The sequence below is a fragment of the Pipistrellus kuhlii genome, unplaced genomic scaffold, assembly GCF_014108245.1.
Source record: "Pipistrellus kuhlii isolate mPipKuh1 unplaced genomic scaffold, mPipKuh1.p scaffold_m20_p_5, whole genome shotgun sequence".
Taxonomy (NCBI): domain Eukaryota; kingdom Metazoa; phylum Chordata; class Mammalia; order Chiroptera; family Vespertilionidae; genus Pipistrellus; species Pipistrellus kuhlii.
The window spans coordinates 37,764,807-37,779,493 of NW_023425551.1; the positions used below are offsets into that span (position 1 = coordinate 37,764,807).

Sequence of the window (14,687 nt, forward strand, 5' to 3'; positions counted from 1 at the left end):
CTAATGCAATTAGGTCACACAAAAGGCTTGTTAACTTTGTAATGTCTACTTTCACTTTCACTAGAATTTTTTTTTCCTGTATCACTGTAATTCTACTCCAAATAAAGAGGAGTTTCTTAAATAAAATAAATATCATTACTATGTAAATTATATTAAAGTGTTGGATGATTAAAAATTATTAAAGGTAAGGCAAAGTAATAACTTGTTTTACATTTTACTAATAGCCACATTATATATGATCATTTTTATATTTAAAAATGATTATGTGAAACTCAGAGGGATGGGGAGTGGGGGAGGGAAGAGATTAACCAAAGAACTTATATGCATATATGCATTACCCATGAACACAGACAGACAGTAGGGTGGCGAAGGCCTGAGATGGGGCCAGAAATGGGTGATGAGGGACAAGGGAGAAAAGGGCAGGCATTTGTAATACTCTCAACAATAAAGATTAAAATAATTTAACAAAAAAAATGATCATATGGCTCTGGCCAGGTGGCTCAGTTGGTTGGAGCGTCCTCCAGTACACCAAAAAGTTGTGGATTCACTTCCGGGTCAGGGCACATAGTTAGGTTGAGGTTTGATCCCCAGTAAGGGCGCTTGTGGGAGGCGACAGGATGATGTTTGTGTCTCACATTGACATTTCTCTTTCTCTCTCTTCCTATCTCTCTAAAAATCAATAAAAACATATTCTCAAGTGAGGATTAAAAAACAAAAAGATTACATGTATTCTAAGACAATTTTATAAATGTATGAAATAGTTTTCCATTTAAGAGTGTTTTGTAGTTTCCCCATTAACTTTTCTCCTCTTGAGGAATAATTATCTCTTTAGAGCTGCTGATGCTTACAGGGATGTTGCCTTCCCAAATAAACATCTACAGTGAAGCCAATGTCCCGTGGTGGCCAGACTTGTACTGTTTGAGCTGCTTGTTGAAAGGGACATTTCAGAGTAATACCCTAAGTTCTTTCTAAAATATATTAACCACCTGCCCTCTATAGGATTGTCTTATACGTAAAAAAGGTATCACTCACTGACCTCTTTATGCAGAGAGGCTGTTTAAATGAATGGATAGGGGAGAAGGAAATCAGAGCGTGCGAGCACATCATTTCACTCTCTGATCTGACTACACCGGCCTCTTAGAAGCCCAAGTTTCCTGAGCTGCCGCCTGTGCGGTCACCGGCCGGCCAGTGGTTTCTGGAGAGCGGAGGCTGCTGGCCTTCGGTGTGGAATTCATGCAACACAGGTGACCGCTGCCGAGAACTAAACTGAGGCCAGGAAAGTTCCTGAAGGTGAGAGATCAGATCCAGCCCAAGTGGAAGGTGATCCCAGGGAAGATCCCAGAGCGAGTTCCGAGGGAGCGAGCTCTGCACAGGCTGCTCCGGGCCGCAGGACTGGGCTGGCTCCGCCACATCAGCCATCACCATGGCTGCTGCTGCAGGCGCGGCGCATCTCTTAATGTTCCGAGGAAGAAAGGGGACAACAGGGAAGAAAAACCAGGGGAAACGTATAAAAAAATTCACCACCTGAATTAGCTGGGCCGCTTGCTGCTGCAAAAACTGACAATTTCATCTGAATGTGAAGGAGGCCCGGGCCTCCTTCTTCGAGTGCCTGCAGGAACTGCACCATGTCATCTACAAGGTAATTGTTAAAAATGCATAGATGGTTGCGTAGGTACCAAAAAAAAAAAAAAAAAAAAAAAAGAAAAAGGAAACTTGTCTCCAGAAAAACATTAAAAGGCCCACATATGCCAGTGAATCGGAGTCTGTTTGCTTATAACAGCTGCTATTGGGGGAATTCCTCTGAGGATGTTAAAGAGCAAGTTCTGTAGATGGAGGTGGCCGCTCCATTGTCGTGGACAGTTGAAACCAGAGGAGGCTATTGAGGGGAGCTAACGGTTTTGGCACTGGTTTTGGGTGTTAAGTATCAACTAACATGTTTATGCCCGCCCTTCAGATGTCCACGTACAAAGGCTTCTTTCTCTCCCATCTGGCAAGAATCCAAGCCAATCTTGGAATGCTTGGTCCCCCACCCATCATTAAGGGCACTGTGTTAATTGTGGGGCTTTATCTCAGCAGCACCCGGGAAAGGAATGCTCACTGACCCACAACATCCACATTTCCACTTCTGTGGAAATTACATGCACATGAACCCACGGTTCTGAAGCAGAACTAAGAAACATCAAGTTCAAATGCACTTAAAACTATCTAGAGATCTAATATTTTCTTTTTTAAAAATATATTTTATTGATTTTTTTTACAGAGAGGAAGGGAGAGGGATAGAGAGTTAGAAACATCGATGAGAGAGAAACATCAACCAGCTGCCTCCTGCACACCCCCTACTGGGGATGTGCCCGCAACCAAGGTACGTGCCCTTGACGGGAATCGAACCTAGGACTCTTCAGTCTGCAGGCCAATGCTCTACTCACTGTGCCAAACCAGTTTCGGCTAGAGATTTAATATTTTAGCTGTGCTAATGGAGAGGTCATTAGATTGTTTCTATCATTAAAAAATAATCTGTGTTATATTAGAAATGTATGATATACATGATTGTCATATATATATCATATATCAATATCATGTTATATATAATGCTAGAGGCCTCAGGGCACATGCTCAGGTTTCAGGTTCAATCCCTGGTAGGGGTGTGTGCAGGAGGCAAGAAATCAGTGTCTCTCTTTCTCTTTCTCCTTCGCCCTTCCTCTCTCTCTCGAATCAATAATAACATATCCTTGGATGAAGATTAAAAAAAAAAAAAGTGGTCCTTAAGAATGTAATCAGATATGAATATGTGTATATCCATAATACATGTATAAACTATACAACCTGTGCAAATAAAATGAAGCATTGGAAAAGACATTAAACAACTGTTGCTAGACCACTATTGTTAATTACTTTGGAGCCTGATTTTTGTTTAACTTTTAGTTTCTCTCTTATGAAAAGTTAGGTGAAAATCTTTCACCTGCGTCCTTGATGGCCTTGAGCCTTAATATTAAGTTTCACAATATGAACAGCACTTATTTCCTTCCTTCCTTCTTTTCTTCTTCCTTCCTTTCCCCTTTCTTCCTTGAGTTCTCAGGCCGATGCTCTATCCACTAAGCCAAACCGGTTTTGGTGGTGCAATTTTCACTTAATTGAAAAATATTTACCAATGCTAAAAAAAAATTAAAAAAATTTAAAAATTCTATCATGAAATTACTGACTTTAATGGGTAATATGCTTCTATAAGATCTCTTTGTTGGTTACTGAAAATAATATAGTGACTATTAAGCCATTAAAATAGCTGTATTTTAAATACCATTTAAATTAATGGGAAGAAAAAAAGGAAATATGAGAAAATTACAAGCCAAATCTCTATCAGGAATAAGATTATATATTGGAAATTTAAGATAGTTAGATTCTTTATTTTGCTTAAAATTTTCTTATTTATTTCCATTTTTCTCCCTCCCTCCTTTTTTCCTCCACGAAAGAATATTTGCGAACTTTTTGTCCTCATCTCAGTTCTTATGCCCAAGTGTTAAGTCTTAGTTGATTTATTTTTTCCACCTCTGCATGAAATTTATCATCTCACTTCCATAGTTTCCATTATGCCAATGATAATGACAAACAAATCTATAACTTTACCTCTCATCAATACTTGATCTATATATACATTCTCAGAGTACCTCAAACTCAATATGTCCCAAAGTGAACTTACTGATATCCTTACCCAAACTTTCTTTTTTCACATTTTTACCTTAGTTAATCCTTGACCAAAGGACTCACCATCTTTCCAGTAATTCAGTCATCCTGTACTCTACCTTCTGTTCCCAAGATCACCAATTCTTATTATTGCTGCCACTACCTTTTCATTCTATTTCTTCCTGTGGAGACTCACCATCATGATGAAAATTCTCACCATCTCTTGCCTGTGCTTTTGCAACAAACCAACAGGTCTTCTTGTCTCCAGTTTGCTTGTTCTCCAGTCCATCCTTTATACTGCCACTAGAGTGACATCTCCATAACCCAAATCTGATTGTGTTATTTCTCTGCCTTGAAACCACTGATGGTCACACTCTATCAAACTCTATTGCAGAATATATATATATATCTTCACAACTTATCTTTCCATCCTTAGGGGCAGTGTTGTGTATTGCTTAGAACCTGTGCTATAGCATGATGATTATAGACAATCACACTGTATTATAAACTTCAGGGTTGCTATGAGACTAAATCCTTATTGTTTCCATTACAAAAAAGAAATGGTAGATATGTTAGCTAACGCTGAAATATTTTGGAGCTGATAGACCCAGCTAAACATTATGGGCCTTACACATTTCTTGCCTTTGAACATTTAGCTATTAAATGGCCTTCTCTCCCCACCACATGCCATCTCTCCTTCTCCTCCCTTGATTAATATAAAAATTTCAGTATATAAATATATCGAATCAACATGTAGCACACATTAAACTTATACAATATTATATATCAGTTATATTTCAATGAAAAAAAACTGTGCTAGAGTCTGGCTATTTGTGTTTGTATATTAATGTCCAAATGAGACCTTGGACACATAATTTACCTTATCTAAACCTCAGTTTTGTCATCTGTAGAATTTGGGTTATTTTGAAAGGCAATTAGTGTAAATGAATTAATACATGTAAAGTGCTTGGAAGAGGAAATATTAACTAAAAATGTTAAATAAATTAAAAAAACACCCCATTTCTGCATATGGAATTGAAGACTGTTCCCTAAACAGCCCTCCCATTGTCTTGCTTCTGGAAATTTGCATATGGGTTGTTCCCTTTAAGAAGCAGCATAGAGAGGGAGAGGTGGGATCGGGTGGAGGTGGGCAAAGGGCAGGGAAAAGGGAAATACCTGCAGTTATGTCAACATAAAAAAGAAAAGAAGAAGTAGAAGAAGAAGAAGAAGAAGAAGAAGAAGAAGAAGAAGAAGCAGCCTAAATGTCCTTTCTCTGAATTTCTCCTTGAGACAGGCTAAATGCACAATTTTCCTCCTGTATGTTCCAGTGGGACCTTGTACAAACCTTTATTACAGCCCCTGTTGGATTGTTTTGCAATTGTTTATGAATGTGTCTCCTCAAATAGACTGTTGGAGCCGATGGCCTGATTCATCTTTTTATGTTCCTCAGTGCCTATCATATAAGAAGAGTTCAATAAACATTTGTTAAAGAAATGAATTAATTGTGGCACTCTCTTTTCTTGGACTCATTGTTTTAGTGCCATAAAAGATCTGTTTCCCTAGAAGGCAATAGTATTCCAAAGGGAGATTTAATAGTTTTGTGACTATATCTGCTGTTAGTTAGGGTGAAAACATTTCTTTTTCTCTGGGAAATTCTATCCTGCTGATATGAGCAACATACATACCGTATTACTCCGACGAAAATTAGCCCAGATTAGGCTTTATTTGATTTTTACTTGGAAAATATGAACTATCTAGACAACACATTTAAAAAGAAAATTCATTCTCTTCTCTTGTATAATTTTTTTGATGCCTATTGCCTTTTACATGGAAAATTTGTTGATTACCAGGAAAGTTGTCCTATGCCATAGTTAGATATTGTGAGAATTTTTGAATCTGTTCTTGCAAACATCAGTACTGTTGAACTGGAGCAAAATGTCCAAGTAGGTAAAGTTTGGGGTTGGGTGGAGGTGGGCAAAGGGCCTCCGACCTCACCCTCTGTTCTTTCTTGGGGATGTCCCTGCCTCTGTTTGCTCCAGCCCGAATGCCAGCAGCCCTCTTCAGAACTCCTGAACTCTTGCTTTCCCAGCCCTTCCTCTCTGTGGAAACTTAGTGATTGTTGCACTCAATTCAAAATGGAGCTGTTTTTTTCTGGTCCTATCTCAGGCAAACAGTCTCACTAAAGAAGCATCTAGGAAACAAGGCTTTGACCCAAAGTGCCGGCAATACCGTAGCTTTCACCAGGACTGTGCAGGAGACATTTCATGAATGAATAGCTCCTTGGGATCACTCTGCTGGGGGTAAAGGAGGCCCTGAGTCTCAGTGCTCTCAACTGCCATTGGAAACCAGAATGAAAAAGCAATGGTTCCTTCATTCATTTTGATGTACTAAAAGGGGCCCAGACTATGAGGTCAGCAAGGCCTGGAATTTAAATTTCTTCCTCAGGGTCCTGTTAGGTTTTTTTTTTTTTTTTTTTTTTTTTTTTTTTTTTTTTTTGTCAGTTCATGTCTTTTATTAACCCAAATACAATCACTTGTCTTCTGGTTTGTTGAAGCAATAGGTCAGACAGCATTTGCCACAATAATGTCTGTCAAAGTGGCTGGCCATGAAAACTCCAGCACCACATTTATCGGAAGGGCACTCTCGGCGAAGGCGACTGATTTTGCCATTCTCATCCACTTTGTAATATTTCAGGACAGCCAGCTTAACCTTCTTTCTCTTATGCTTGTTCTTCTTGGGAGTGGTGTAAGACTTCTTCTTCCTTTTCTTGGCACCACCACGAAGTCTCAGCACAAGATGAAGCGTGGACTCCTTTTGAATGTTGTAGTCAGACAAAGTACGCCCATCTTCCAGTTGCTTGCCAGCAAAGATCAGTCTCTGCTGATCAGGAGGAATTCCTTATCCTGTTTCTTGGCCTTTACATTTTCTATCGTATCCGAGGGTTCAACCTCGAGAGTGATTGTCTTTCCTGTGAGGGTTTTCATGAAGATCTGCATCTTGGCGGCGACTCCACCGCAGATGGTGGATCGGAAAGCCCTGTTAGGGTTGTTATTGCACAATTTCTTTCCAAGTTTCAGTTTCCAGCTATGCAACAGGAATGATGCCACCTATCGAGGTGGCATTATTGTCAAGGTTAAAAGAGGTAAGTTGGGCAACTGCTTTGAAATGGGATAGGTACACAGAAGCATATCATCAATAAAAGATATAACAATTAATTTCTAAGTCTTTAATTGATGGCCAACTTTATCCTGAGTATTGTGTTAATTGCTGAGCCTATAAGTAATCTCATATTTTATTTTTAGCCTAAACTTTTGTGCTTTTCAGCACTGAAATCTTTTAGAAAGTTTCCCCCAATAACTTTCCTCTTTATGGTTAGTCTCAATTCTCCTTGGGATAAAGGATGTGAATGGAAAGGAGAAGACTGTCAGTGGAACACAAAATTAACAACCTGTCCCAGAATGCAATGTGCCTCTATGAAAATGATTTAGAGACTGTAGAATCTGTGCAAGTTAATCAAGGAGTATTAACAGGTCATAGAAATCCCTTATATTTAATCAGGGGAGGAGAAGATGAGATGGGGGTGGTGGGGAGGAAAGGAGGCCATTTAGTAGCTAAATGTTCAAAGGCAGAAATGTGATAGCTGGACTATCAGCCCCAAAATACTGTGAGCTGTCTTTACATTTGATGCTGATCCCTTTTCCTTTTGAGTAGCTCACCTGAATTACTTTTTAAAAAGTATTCAAGGTTCAGAATGAAGATCAAGAATTTTCAATTTAGACCACAAACAGCTACTGTGCAACCAGACGGGAATGCTGACTCATTTGAAAAGAAAATTAGGATCACAAACATACCACCCTTAAACATTTTTTTTCCCATTGATTAAGAATAGCTGATAACTCAGGACTCCAATATGTAATCAGGTCAGAGGAGCTGATTGTAGAGGCAGTAAATTAATTTTGTTTTAGTACTAATTGTTGTGTAAACTTGGTTCTGAACCTGCATTTACTTAAGAAGACCTACATCTTCTACTTATTGTTTTTTTTTTCCCCCTCTCCCAGGAAGCATTATTGAGGACCCACTGTGTGTTGGGTACTGTGCTAGAAGTGCATTTATAGAGATGGTTTTATTGTGCTCACAGTCTGTAAAGATACTTAAAATTCAAAATGATAACAGTTACATAGAGGAATGTGTTAAGCTGTGCAGGAGCACAGAGGAGGGAAGACCAGATTCTGCCTGAAGGGGTCAGGGAAGCCTTCCAGTTAATGTTGTTGCTGTTTAAAAAGTGAATGCAGAGAGATCTTTGAGGCAGTTCCAAAGGCTCAGTCAAATATGCCACTCTTGTAATCCAAAGGAGAAGGTTAGAAAGGAATCAGTGTTTACTTAAGGAAAACAAATACTTAATTGCAACATATAATTCCTTCCCTTTTACATATTTTTGCTCCTCACCCAGTCTCTATATCATCACCCAATATATATACCTAACACTTCAGGAGCTTTTTAGAGCACTTAAAATAAAATGCAAAATGATTGTCATGGCTGATAAGGCCACACACATTATGGCCAAAATATGGCCTAGTATTGTCACATCCATTCTTACCTCCTGACACTTGCCCTCAATGCTCTCTTGAGCCACATGGAACTTTCTGGAGCTTCTTGGTTCTATTGTCTAACCACTCTGCTTATCACCTCAATGCCTTTACATTTGTTGTTTCTTTCACCTGCTGTTTGCATGGCTAGCTCTTCTCATCTTTCTGGTCTCAATGCTTTTGTGTCCTCCTGAAGATGTTTTTCCTGCCCATTAAACCTAAGATCTGTCCCCTCATTCCCATAAACCTTTATCAGACCACTCCGTTTGGTTCCACTGTAGCATCTCTCAGGTTTACGTGATATATTGGTTTGCTACTTGCCTATTATCTGCCTTCTCTATTCTGTTTTGTCTCCACTGTCAATCACAATGCTTTGTACAAATGAGGTTTTTAATACCCATTTGTGAAATGAATAAATATTTTTAGAATACTTGCCAAAAAAATGATTGTTAGTACCAGACCCGAGATGAAGCTGAAAATGTTTTTGGGTGTGTGTGGGTGGAGGGCTGGACCGCACAATTAAGAGTAAGCTAGATGGGATCCACAAACAAAGGCTCAGTCTTCTGAATGTGAGACTGGGGTTTCTAAGTTTCTTCCCTGGGGCTTTGCTCCCCAGCCAGAGCAAATGGCAATCTGCCTGCAGGCAGCATAACCAGGGCACCTAAATTCACTCCTTCGCTTCACCAAGCAGTACTGCTTGTCCGGTAAGGGATGCTACTGTAGATTTGGGCAGGTAGTCTAGAGCAGTGGTCGGCAAACTCATTAGTCAACAGAGCCAAATATGAACAGTACAATGATTGAAATTTTTTGGAGAGCCAAATTTTTTAAACTTAAACTTCTTCTAGTGCCACTTCTTCAAAATAGACTCGACCAGGCTGTGGCATTTTGTGAAAGAGCCACACTCAAGGGGCCAAAGAGCCGACTGTGGTTCTCGAGCCGGTTTGCTGACCACGGGTCTAGAGGGATCATGTGAGTCATACCTACATAGAGACTTTTCTCTCTGGCTAGCAAGTCAACAAACATTTATTGAGTATTAAGTATTCATAGGGCATAGCACTAGAATAAGAAGGTAGATAGGTTATTATTATTATTATTATTTTTGAAGAAAATGTCTTGTACTTAGTATTAGCCAGGGAGGCAATGAAAAGGAATAAAGGCTTTTGATATGTAGTCCGTGTCTTTAAGAAGTTTCTACCTTAGTTGGGAGACATCCAAATGAGAAGCAGTTTGTAACTGCAAGGTGGATTTGAATGCGTTAGGACTAAATGTTATATTATTATAAAATTGCTTTATCTCTATTGAAGAATAACATAGTCCTTGATATAAAAGAACTCATAATCTAAGCTGAGGCAGTGTTACCTGATAGAACTTACTGCAATAATTAAGATGTTTGATAATCAGGCAACCACTGACCACATGTGGCTTTTGAGCACTTGAATGTGGCTAGTATGATTGGGGACTGAGATTTTAATTTAACTCAAGTCCAATTGAAATAGGCACATTTGGCTAGTGGTCACCATATTGAACAGTGCAGGTCTACAAGGAAGAACATAATTTGTGTCTATTGGACGTTTCAGCAGAACCAGTTGTAAATATGTCTATGTATAAAACAAGTTCTTATTATCAGAAAGTAACCTACCAGGGATAGCATTGTGCATAAGATGTGTTTGTTATCATCATAAAATAATAATTCAGAATAATAAATTTGGACCATCCGTATTACCTTTAAAATGAGGTGGCTTAAAGGAATGTTTGTTTCTATTTATAAAGTGTATATTTTTGAAAATACTCCATTTCTTGAGTTTGCAAACTTTGGTGCTGAGACTTCTATAATTTTCAAATGATTGTGATGACAGAAGGAAAAAAGTAATTGGAATTATAGTTGAAGTGGGTACTCTGCAGAATTTTCTTTCACTAATTTAAATAAATCAACATCTTCCCTTGTATGTAAAATTTTAAAAATAAATGCAAAATTGTCTTAAGAAAGGGCTCATAAATATCCATGTACTTTCAGGATATCATTTAGTTAAAGGGCATGAAAGAGGAAGAAGGAACGAGAGAAGGAAAGAAGTTATAGAAAAAAGAGCTTTTTGGTTAAAACTGGGGGTTAGTCTCTAAAGTTAGAGGACTGTCAAAGACATAGTTTGCATAATCCATTTATCACAATTCATCCAAGTATAGTCCAGATCAATAACCCAGCAGAATCTAATCAATCACTCAAAGGACATAATCATTCACCCACCCTGCCCACCTCACCCCACCAATATTTTCTTACCTATTTTGCTTCAACTGCTTCACAATATTGAGGAGCCCTGACTCATTTCTGCTAAGTATCAATGCACAGAATTGGGGATCTTAAAAACAATGTAAAAGCTTTTTACAAACAAAAATCCCAGCCAACCCACCAAACAAAACCTGCCTGGCACCCCAAGTCAAAATTGCTTTTTGAGAAAATGCAGACAGTTTCATCTGGACAAATTGGAATAACGTTCCTCCTGTTTTGTAGAAAAGGAGGGATGAGATTTTGAAGAATGATCCTAATTGTGATTATAAAAAGTGGTCTGCCTTGTCTGACTGCTCTTGATCACTAGCTTTTTAATGTTGTTTTTAGATTTGCCTGCAACAAGGGCCCTTCAAGAGGTCTTACTGAATTTGTTTGGATCACAGAAAGTAACAGGAAAACACAATAAGACTTCATGCTCATTGTAGAATTATTTTGTTTGGGGGGTAGAGTGATATTTTAATATTTCTTTAAAGTTTACCAGAGAGCATTCATTTGATTTTTAAAAATTGAATAGAAAAGTCAGAAGAAATGAGTGCTTCTGGAAAAATGTTTATCAAAAGATAAAAGCTGGTCAGGGCACAATCATAAAGAAATTAAACATAAGAGATCTTATAAACTCCAAAAGAGAATCCCGGCCAAGCTCATCTCTGAGATTCCTGAATGTGTCTGAGATGTGCCCAGAAGCTTGTGTGAGCAGCTTGGGAGGTTTCAGAGAGTATGTCTACCTCAGAGCTGCCCTACACCAGAGAATGGATACACTGGTGGCCAAGGAGAAAAATCTCTTCAGAGAATATGCTCATCTGAAAAATGTAGAGATTTTCTTTAATAAAGCGGTGGGTATCCCAAATAACTTGGATCAGCTTGTCTTTTCTTCCCCACCTACTAGAGTAGAAGGTTCTTAACCTGTTGGTCTGTGTGAGTGAGATTTATAGCTGGTGGAGGAGAGTGTCAGAATGTGTTGAGTAGCTGTTTAGTGAAGGCTGTTTTCAGGTGATGATTTTTAAGTGTCTTGGTGGGTATAATATGGATAAGTTTAGGTGTTTAATTGGGGACCTTGGACAGCTGTCACAATCCTGCCTGGAACATGGAGGAAGAAAATGTAAGTGATGAAATTCACATAGAAAATTAAACTAGTGTGTGTGTTGGAGATCATTACTTATATGAATTACAAAATGAATATTTTATGTTTGACAGCTAAATTGGTTACTCTTTTTTTTTTTTTTTTAAATAGAGGGTTTGAATCAATTATAGAAGTGTAAATTTCATCAAATTTTTTTTCCAGGAGCTTGTTAACGCTTCTTATCCCCAAATCCATGTAATTCTCATGTTGTGGAAACACTAGCCTATTGATGAATCATAAATGGTGAGCCAACTCGAACCTGAATGTTAACTCATCTCGAATGAAATTGATTTACTCGCCCAACTCCCCAAGCCTGATAGGTGTACTTAAATCAAGATGTTCTTCTAAAAAATCCTCAGTTGGAAGTTCTTTGTTAGATCAGACTCACCCTGTGGCAGGAAGGTGGGCGTATTTGGAGCATGTCTCTCAGGAGCCCTCAGGAGAAGCAGAACGGCTGAGTGGGCCGCTTTGCATATTCTCAACACCCATGGGCTTGGTGTGAGGAACAGAATTGTGTTTCCGGATATGGATACTAGTGTCAGTTTAAAACAGGGGGTGCAAGTTTCCTTCAACAGCCATTGATCTTTTTCTGGATTGGGGGGTCTACCAGATAAACCAGATAAAACAATTGTCCAGGATCCCAGCTCAGGGCTCAGCTCCAGCGGGGTGAGCTGGGAACTTCAGAGCAACAGGGAAGGAGCCTTGAAATATGCCTAGAAAAACATGTTTAGGGTTGTAACAGCCCCCATTTTGGTGAGCAATGGTTTCATTACATGAAAGGCTGTCAAGTGCTTTCATAAGACATTGAAATGGAAAATGTAAATTTGCACGGTGTATGTCCTTCAGAATATGACACCAGTCTAAATAATTCCTACCCTGTGGGAAACTTTGTCAAAGATTCAGATGGTACAGTCACAAGTGCTTTAGTGGCTTGAAAAGCCTTTGTGCTTGTGGCTATTTGTATTTATCTTAGGTGAAGAGAATATTCAGAAGAGGGAAGGAGCAGATATTCTGGGGGGAAATATTTAGAGTCACATATGTGCTGAGCGGGGAGTACTCTCTAGGTTAGAAAAGGAAAGGTCAAGGTGTGCAGAAATCTAAGAGAAATATGTGAACTACTCCATAATAGCTGTGGCCCAAAGCACACAGGCTGTGGAGCCACACCAAGTCCAAGGCCCCTCATGGCTACCAGGCAGGTGGGCAGCGTCTCTGCTATGGGAATCCTAGCCTCACTAGGTTATCATGAAGATTAAATTACCAATAACTAGTAAAATGCTTTCTATGAGGCCCGCAAATGATAACCACTATACATGTCCAATAAGTAAATCCATTCAGAGTAGAGTAGCATGGCATTTTTATATTTGGACCACAACTGGTTTTCAGGGCTGAAGTGGAAAGATGGTGAAGATTCTTCTCGTGTTAAGCTGCCCAGCACCGCATGCACACATATCTTTCCCCAGAGCACGGATTGAAGTACAGTTGCAGCTTGTCCCTGGAGCTCCCCCAGGTGGGGGTTGTGGAGATATAGGACCTGCACACCTGGGGCAGGCTTCCTGAAGAAGCCACCTTTTATATATATATATATATATTGATTTCAGAGAGGAAGGGAGAGGGAGAAAGAGATTGAAACATCAATGATGAGAGAGAATCATTAATCAGCTGCCCCCTGCACACCCACTCCTGGGGATCAAGCCCGCAACCTGGGCATGTGCCCTGACTGGGAATTGAAGTGTCACCTCCTGGTTTATGGGTGGATGCTCACCCACTGAGCCATGCCCATCGGGCAAGAAGCCACCTTTTGGAACCAAGAGAGTGAAAGGTTACCTGTCCTACAACTGAGAAGTGTGACTATCAGATAATGTAGCAAGGAGCACAACCTGGGAAAAAGCGTTAGAGCAAGTTGGACCGTGTAAAGCAAAGTGAAGTCGTGTGCTCCGTCTGAAATGAAAGCCAATACTGTTTGGGACAGTTACCCTCCTATGATTAAGGGTAACTCGCAGCTCTGTTTCTGGAAGCACGGCGAGATGTATTGGTGAGTCAAGCCGCATTTCCTTCTGATAAACTACCAAGTTTAATTCTCTATTCCTGGGCTTGGTGAGGATAAATCACAGGCAGATCAGAACTGCTATATTCCGATGTCGAGATCTATTTTTCCCTGAGGGAGAAGGCTTGGATTGGAAGAGTATCATTTTGACAAACTATGTAAAATATCTTCGATTCAGCAACATTTTAGTGCCGTGACAACTGAAATAAAGATGAACTAGGGCAGACTTTTACCTTTTCATTTTGAGGAAGTAATCCTGAAGTTTCACCTTTATTCCCAGACATGTGGAAACCCTTAAAGAGCCCAGTGCCCAAAGCTGTGTTGGGTGCAGTGTGGGGCCTGGGCAGAGCAAAGCTCCGCAGGGTTTTATGGTGTCCTGACAGGAGCTGGTGTCTGTGGGGGGCATTTCATTTCTTAAGAAGGGCGATATCTCTTCTCAGAAGGGGTCTGAAAACTGTAAAGCAGCGTTTTAAAACTTCAGTGGCAGCGGGTGCAGTTCATGAATGCTGTGCTTGGTGAATAACTGGAATGCAGAGGAGATGGTCTATTGTGTAAAAATGAAGCAATAAAAATGGAAAAGAGGCTTTTCCCAGATCATTTGGTATATGCAGGCACAAGGAATAGTAAATCAGAAACCCTGTCCCTAGGAATGGGATAGGCCTTGGAAGGCAGGTGTAGTGGCTTTCCTCCCTGCAGCCTAAGATGATTCACCTTGGCTGGTCTCAGGCACCACATACAGGTGCCCTGAAAAAGCAGCTGTGCCCATGTGCCTCTGCCAGGGCAGCTCCAATGGGGCCCCTGTCTCCACCCCATTTTTGCTTTACCAGGGACGGAGATGAGCAGAACCAAACCGGCACCCTGCTCTGTGTGAGCTGCAGAAGTGAGAGAAAAGGATGGTCTTTGACCTTGACAGAAAACCCTGAGAGATGCATCAAGCATACTATCCTTTCTCTTTTCTCCCAACTTGCTTTGATC

General features: G+C 39.9%; 1 pseudogene; it reads right to left on the reverse strand.

The window, feature by feature from the left end:
- Positions 1 to 6,177: 6,177 nt before the first annotated feature.
- Positions 6,178 to 6,706, reverse strand: LOC118705902 (annotated as a pseudogene).
- Between the last annotated feature and the right edge of the window lie 7,981 nt (positions 6,707 to 14,687).